Genomic DNA, 7,712 nt, shown 5'->3' with positions numbered 1-7,712 from the left:
GTGGCTCCTGGGAGAATTCATGAGAACTCCGCCAGTCTCTTTTTACATCTGTATCTTCGATGTACTTCTTCCTCCCTCTTTTTATTTTGAAGCAAATCTAAGGGAAACTTGCAAAGAAAGAAATAGCCCGGGAGACCTTGTGCGCCGCTGCTGCAGCGTATTCTGTTCCGTGCACAGTCTTCCCTAAAATGTGTGCTGGTCCCCGAGGCTCCTGCAAGGAGAGTTGTCTTCGGGGTGACCCAGAACGTGCTGTCCTGCTTCGGGGTCTGAGCCACCTGAAAACCGTTCGAGGACACGTGCACCCGGGAGGAGGTGGGCGATGGGAAATTAGCCGGCATGTCTAAGTGACACAAATGTGACAGATTTCAGCCCAAAAGAAAAATGTGGTTTAAAACCAAAATGTTAAAATATCTGTATATTAAGTGCCTTTGGAACTTTTCCGCTGTCCACACTTCTAGACTGCGTTCAGGGTTCTGGTTAGCAAATGTGGTTTGATGATGTGGAAGGAACACTTGATTGGGAGTTAGATTCTCTCGTGACTCAGTTATGAGATACGAGACAAGTCACCCACCTCCCCGGGTTGGGTGTTTATTCATACCTGACCTAATTTCGATAGTTGTGATGGTCGAATTTGGGAAATGTAGGTAAAAGTCTTTTAAAAATACAGTATTTTATCAATGTGAGCGATGATTAGTGCTACTGGAAAAGGGCAGGGTGAGAGTGTCTCATCTGTGCTCTTGGCCTACAGGGCTTCATCTTTTAGGTTCTTTGAGCCTTAACAGAGGATTCGTATTTCAGGATCCGAGGTCTCAACAGGAGTGTGTATGACTCTACTACTGGCTTCCTCTTAGGCCGTGCCTTCCTGGGTGCTCCGAGTTGACCTTTGCTGAGAAGCCATTTCTTCGTTGTAGCATTGTTGCCTCTGGAGAGGCTGGGAATATTCAAACCCAGCAAGTCTTGGCACATTTTTTTTTTTTTTTCTTGAACAGTTCTTCTTCCAGCTTCTCATTTTTGCCTTGCGGCACCTTCCAACGTTCTGGCTGAAAAAATCTCCTTAGTGGATCGCCCATTTCACTGGTTGCGTGTTCTACTTTCCACATCACTGCAGGCGACGGTACTGCTGGACATAACAAGGGTCCCCTTCCCCTCACTGTCCGAGAAGAGGTTCCTCATTTTCCACCCCAGTAGCCTCCTCAAAGTCCAAATTCTTCAAACGGCGCGTTCAAGGTGCTGTAAGACCTCACTGACCTTCTCCAAACCTCCTCCAACTACCCTTGTGGTTCCTGCCCACTTCAGCTGAACTCCACTTCCAGGCATCAGAGGACAGATTAGTCACCTGACGCTGAGCTGCAAATCCTCCAACTTAGCAGTTTTTAATTTTATTTATTTATTTATTTATTTATTTATTTATTTATTTATTTATTAAGATTTTATTTATTCATTCATGAGAGACACAGAGTGAGAGAGAGAGAGGCAGAGATGCAGGCAGAAGGAGATGCAGGCTCCATGCAGGGAGCCAGACATGGGACTCGATCCCGGGTCTCCAGGGTCACACCCCAGGCCAAAGGTGGCATTAAACCGCTGAGCCACCCGGGCTGCCCAACTTAGCAGTTTAAAATAATAAACATTTGTTGTCTCATAGTTTGTGTGGGTCAGAAATCTGGGAACAGCTTAGCTGGGTCGTCCTGGCTCGTGGTCCCCCTAGGCCTGAAATTAAGGTGTCAGTAGAGCTGCAGGCCCTGCAGTAGGGCTGCACTGGAGCTAGTGGATCCTCTCCCAGTCTCATGCACGGGACTGTTGGCTGGGGGCTGGGTTCCTCGCTCGATGGGCCTCTCTTAGGACAAGGCAGTTGGCTTTCCTTAGAACAAGCGATTCAATAGTCTGAGAAAGCTACCATGCTGCCTATTGTAATCTAGTCCTGGTCACACAGTGCCACTTCCACCCTATTCACGTCATTTAGGAGTGAGTCACAAAATCCAGCCCACACGCAGCGGGAGAGATTGCACAGTGGCACGAACACCCAGAGGCTGGGGTTATCGGGGACCCTCTTGCGGGCGAGCCACCAAATCTACTGGCTACGTTCTGGTCCCGTGCTCCCCTGGAGATCCCACAATGAGCAAGACACAATCCCTGTCTTCAAGAAACTCTTGAGGAGGTGCAAGTTGTGGGGATGTAAAGAAGGAACTGGAAGTGTCATAAGTACCATGAGAAAGTTATGGGGTTATGCAAGCACTGAGGCATAGGGACTTAACCCAGACCAGGAATGAAGACTTCTCTGTGAGGGGTGCTGAGTCTTGAGCCTGCCAGGTAGATAAATGGGTGAAATTCGTTCCAGGGAGAGGGGAACGGAGAGGGAGAAAAGTGTGACCCTCTGAGGAAACCTCAATAAATCGGCAGCACTAGAATGCAGACCTCAGGACTCCGATTCTAGGGCCTCTCTTGTTCCTTGTGCCCTCTCTCAGGAGGACCAGCTCTCAGCCCCACTCAGGGCTGAGCATTCCATGTAATGGGTAGTGAGTCCCACAGAGGGAAAAATTCTCTTAGGCCTGGTGTTTTCAGGGCTCATCTGATCGCTACTTAGCATTTTGTCTAATTAATGAAGCTCACAGATGTTTGGCAGGAGAAATTAATCAGCCATTAATCACCAAAGAGCTTCTCTGGAGCTTTTTCGGAAAGAACGTCCCTGTCATAATTGAAATTGTAGCTTTTTATTGAATTTGGGTGGAGGGAATGGCCAGAGGCAGACGGTCCTGGGTCTCCGGTTGGAGAGGTTCGGCAGAGGTGCCTCGGGGTTTGTTTAGCTGCTGTTAGGGAGAGCACAGCTGCTGTCTTCCTGAGTCCGTGGGCATCTGAGGAAGGCCTGGCCTCAGCAGGGGGAGGAGACAAAGGTGGGCCGTGCAGGGCACTGTGGTGAGCCACGCACTGGGCACTCCAGATGGTTCTAGCCCTGCTCTGCATTTAGGTGACCCCAGCCCAAATCTCCTAACTTCTCAGGACTCAGTGCCCTTATGTTTAAGTCATTTACCGGTTCGGGGGTTCCCAGAAGCTGTCCTCTGGGGCATATTGCCTGCTGGATGCTTTGGTGAACAGGGAGTTCGCAGCCTGATGAATTTGGAAACTTCACATACTGCGCGCCTTACGGAGACTCGCGAGAGACACCAGGGCATGAGAAGAGTGAGCATGTTGCGGTCAAATGACAAAACCCAAAACCTGCTTAACCTGGCACATTCTCCAACGTTTTTGATCACAGAACCCTCTGTGTATTAAATATCTAGAACAATCAGCAGAATACGTTCCCGACTGTAACCTCTGTCTGGTTTTCTGGTTTCTGACTCAGCTTCATCCCTTGGGTTTTGTCCCTAGAGGTATTCTTGTGGGCTCTGATAAGCTTCATAACCAACTCTCCTGCCTGCATCCTCAAAACCAGTCCTTCGGGTTATAAACTGAGACTCACATCTGATTGTGCAAACTTCTCCCCTGACCCTCCTGCTGACCGGTGGTGACGCCAAGAGTCAGGGCCATGTCTCTAGTCTCTAGTTTACTGTCACCCTGCCACCCTCACCTTCGCGTAGCAGTGGAAATACCGTGTTGGCCAGAGTTACCTTTTACTGTATAGAGAGATGAGTGTTTATAATTTGGTAAGGTTTGGGTATGGAGACCATTTGAAAAATGAGTAACGTGAATTTTGAGGATCCAATTCTGATTTTTTTAAAAACGATAACCTCATCTTGTGAATTCGCTCTTTAATTCAAGATACCGCTACTGCCCTAACTACTACCATGACCACAAAGACCCCACGTGCTTGGCAGAAGTTAGCACAATATGGGACTTTAGAGGGTCTTATTCTTTTCTTTTAGCTACTACTTGTCATCTTGGAATTTATTGTTAAGTAATACTGTAGGCTTGTGGCTGGAATATGCCCTTTTTTTTTGGAAACCGAATGTAAATTACCAGAATGAGGCGGCGATCTATGTAAGTGTTAAATTCTATTAGTCATGTTAAAGACCATTGATCTTGTGAGAAATTAGCTAAAGCTATAGAGATCCATGGGAAGTCAAAGGTTTGCAGAAATATCCAGTGGCTCATTGTCTTTGCTACCTTTCGTGATGAATTTTAGGATAAGGATTCTCAAGGAGGAGGAAAAGATTGAGGAATTATCCAAGCCTTAGGTTACAATATCTGGTTACCAATTTTTGATTCAAGCCAATTCTGAGCCATACATAATCCTTGATAAAATATGGTGGAGCTGTCTGTCTGTCTAGTCCCTTTTTGAAAAGAAAAGCCTGCTTGATTATAGGCATAAAATCCACCTAAGCACACAGCGTCACCAGCTCACACTCTTAAACCAAATTTATTATTGACTTGGTTGACTGGGTACTGAGAAGTGAAACTGGTGGCCAAACCATAAAGAGACTTTCTATTAACCACCCAGAACCCCACAACTTTCTAGTCACATCCCTACGCTGCTTGGAAGGGTTTTGTTTTTGTTGTTGAGTCTTTTGACTCAACAGAATTCTTTAAGCCCATTGCCTGGGTGCATAATCTGAGCCTGAGTTTCCGTTAGGCTTTGGAATGGTAGCGTGATGATACCTTTTAACACTTTGGGAGCTGTAGTGGAAGGAAAACCTTCTTTTGCCCTCTTAGGTTGTGCGGCTAGCCTAAGATTTAAACTGACTCGAGGCGGAGAAACAGGAGAAAAGTATACAAATTCATGTAATGTTTTTACACATACATAGGATTCTTCAGAAGGAGAACAAAGACCCGAAGAAGCTGTCAGGCTCCAAAGCTTACCGATGAATGATAAATTATGGGGATGTGACTGACAAGGCAGAGGGGAGTGGGCTGGGAGCCGTAAATTTAGGACGGTTACTAAGAAATGGACGGGGGAAACTAGTGGAAGATACGGGTTGTTTTAGTAGGTTTTTTTGTAGAACCGTTTTGACATAGATTCCTAGTCTCTGTGTCCCTCTTTCCGGTGCAGGGGGCGTCTTTCTCATGGGAAATTTTATGACCTGCTTTTAGGTAGAAAGGGGGAGGTCAGAGAGCCTTTCCTGCACCGGCTGTTTCTCAAGTGCTTCAACATAATCAATATGCCAAAGTGTCATATTTTGGGGTGGCATGTTCCAAACCCCTTCAAAATCCCATTATACACCAAACAATACATTAACTCATTTCACCTGGACTGTCAACTTGAGCTCTGTAGAAATCACTGACTTGTCAGAATGGATCCTCGCCTCGGTCACTTTACCTTCATGAGACTCTGTCGTGGTGTCACGTAAAGGAGCTGGGCCGGATGCTCTTTGAGTTTCCTTGTAGCTCGAACACCGTGTGACTCTGAGAGAAATACCAAAACTGCTTTATTTTTGTCTCCACAGAGCAGATAGGAAATTGGCTTTAATGTGGTGACATAAATGATTAAGTTCCTTGAAAATTGGTATTTCAAGGTCCTTTTGTCTAATCTCTGTATCTCAAGCATCCACTGGAAATGGCCTTGCCCTTGTATTTCTTGTAGCGAAGCTGTCCCTGTTATCAGAGGCCCTGGGATCGTGCCACACTTGGATTCAAATTCCAGCTGAGTGGTTTGTGACTTGTGTGCGGCAGGTTACTTAACCTATTGGAGCCTCAGTTTCCATTTTTTGTATGAAATAGTGCTGGCATTTGCCTTACGGGGTTACTTTGCGGATTACATGAGCTAATCTATTTAAGGAACACAGCAGAGTGCTTGGCACAGGGATGCTCCATATGCCTCAGCTATCATTCCTGGTTTGGGGACCACAGCACCTCGGCCTTCACTCTCTTATGTGTCCTTTTGTGGATCTTGGTTTGGTCTTGCTTAGGGGGCTGCTTCTACATTGGGCCCTACGTGGGGCTGGCGGCTGGTAGCTATCATCCGGTCATCATTCTAAGCACCCTCTAAGAGCCTTGGAGGTGGAAAAATTATTGTGATTATCCTGACAGCATTTTTCTCCTATATATTGGTTACCAGTCCCTCTCCCCACTTCAAGTTTGCACACTTGGGCTTTATTCCTTTTAGAAAGATGGAGGCGATGTGGGAGTTACTCTTATTTGTGAATATTCTTGTCCAAAGGTGTATGACCTATGTCGAACATGGATTGATGAATAGAATGTTTATTATAGTCATATCTTATTTTTTTTTTAAACATACCTTGTTCTTTCAGCTCAGTGTCTTGCCAAGAGACTTTTTTGTTTTGAAGCTGATTAGTGCCAGTCAGCCGTTATTGGGGTAGTGATGCTATCAGGGCTGGAAATCAGAAAAAAACTCTTTTCCATACCTGGGATTAAGTGACCCATTTTTTCCACTCACAGAACATAGGGAAGTAGAATGTCTAAGGAGCTCCATGCTTTGTTTTTTTATATGGGCCACGGCGTCCTCAGCCCTGGCGGGAGCTGGACTATCTCTCCCGAGATCTAAGCCAGGGCATTTCAGACATTGGGGTTTAGTCGATGGCAAAACACACATGAACACAAAGCTGGCAGTTATTAACTTACAGTTTTGCCAATAAAGATATTTAGAAAAAAAAGTAAAGATATTTAGAAAAAGCAAAAACAAACTGAAAAAATAAAACTCCCATCTAGAATCAATTGGTTTCATAAAAGACATTAAGAGGACTTTACAAACTTAATAGGAGTCCCCTTTAACTAAAATAGTATTAGCCTTATGAAGAATTGATTACGGTGTCCTTATTTTTCAGAATGTGCCCTGAATTATTAAAAAAAAAATACTGGTATAAACTAACACCTGTTCATAGCCTGGTGTTTGAAAACCAAAGCTTTGAGTCATACCCGGACCCTGAAGGTGCAGAGGGAAGACATATGAGTGACATGAAATGAATAAATTAAGCACAGAAGAGCCACTACATCTTTTGGACAAAATAATATCCAATCTTTCATCTTGATTGTTACATTTCAAGTCTCCAGTCCTCACCACTTGACTAAGATGTTTCAGGAATAACACACTTAAAGTAGTGAGAGAAATGTGTTTTCCGTTGATAAAATGGCCAATGGCTTTACTTCAGTTTATAGCAGGGCGATCTGCTCCTCACTCAGTTGGCCTTTGCCATCCTTCCTGAGAGTTCTGAACCCAAAGCCCGCTAGTGCTATTTGTGTGCTAATCATTTCCGTAATTGGTTTTCCCAGCTCCCCTCAAACCTTGCAGCAGGAGGCAGCTCTGACTTTCACTAAGGATCACAGATGGGGCCACTCCGGTTGGAGGGTTGGAGGTGGGGTCACACGGGCATCGAGGCTCTCAGATTCTCTACCTCACTCTGCCCTGTGACCCCCACGCTGGAGAACTCTGTGTGCAGGTCAAATGGCTTCTGTTGTAACATAGAGCTCCTGGTGCAGGTCAGCCAGGGTTGGTTGTTGCCAAAATGGGAACAAGAAAAGTTTGGGTTTTTTGTTTCTAGTGTTAGTAGAAAAGTAGGAGTGGTGCTCATTGCCAGGCATGTTGGTCTTGGGTTATGTAGTTAGATTATATGCTAGAAGACGATTTTGTCCGTGGCAGGTCACTAACAGAGAGAGAGAGAGAGAGAAAGAGGAAGAGGAAGAGGAAGAGGAAGAGGGAGCCAGAGAGAAAGGTTCCTAAGCTTGGCCAAAGATCTGTATCCATTCCCACCTGGAGGAGCAACTGTCATACCAAGGTACCACAGACCTTTCTTATCCTTCTTCTCAAATTCTCTAAATGGAAATGA

The 7,712-nt window shown here is 45.4% G+C and overlaps 1 protein-coding gene across 1 annotated transcript in view; it reads right to left on the bottom strand.

The window, feature by feature from the left end:
* Positions 1–7, bottom strand: part of LOC121491657 (60S ribosomal protein L17-like) — an 809-nt gene extending 802 nt beyond the window's left edge. The window contains exon 1 of the mRNA XM_041756765.1: positions 1–7. This exon is cut by the window's left edge and continues 138 nt beyond it. The gene's annotated coding sequence lies outside the window, so the exon portion shown is untranslated.
* Positions 8–7,712: the final 7,705 nt, after the last annotated feature.

The sequence above is a fragment of the Vulpes lagopus genome, chromosome 5 (genome assembly GCF_018345385.1).
Source record: "Vulpes lagopus strain Blue_001 chromosome 5, ASM1834538v1, whole genome shotgun sequence".
NCBI classification, from domain to species: domain Eukaryota; kingdom Metazoa; phylum Chordata; class Mammalia; order Carnivora; family Canidae; genus Vulpes; species Vulpes lagopus.
This window is presented reverse-complemented; position numbering and strand designations above follow the sequence as displayed.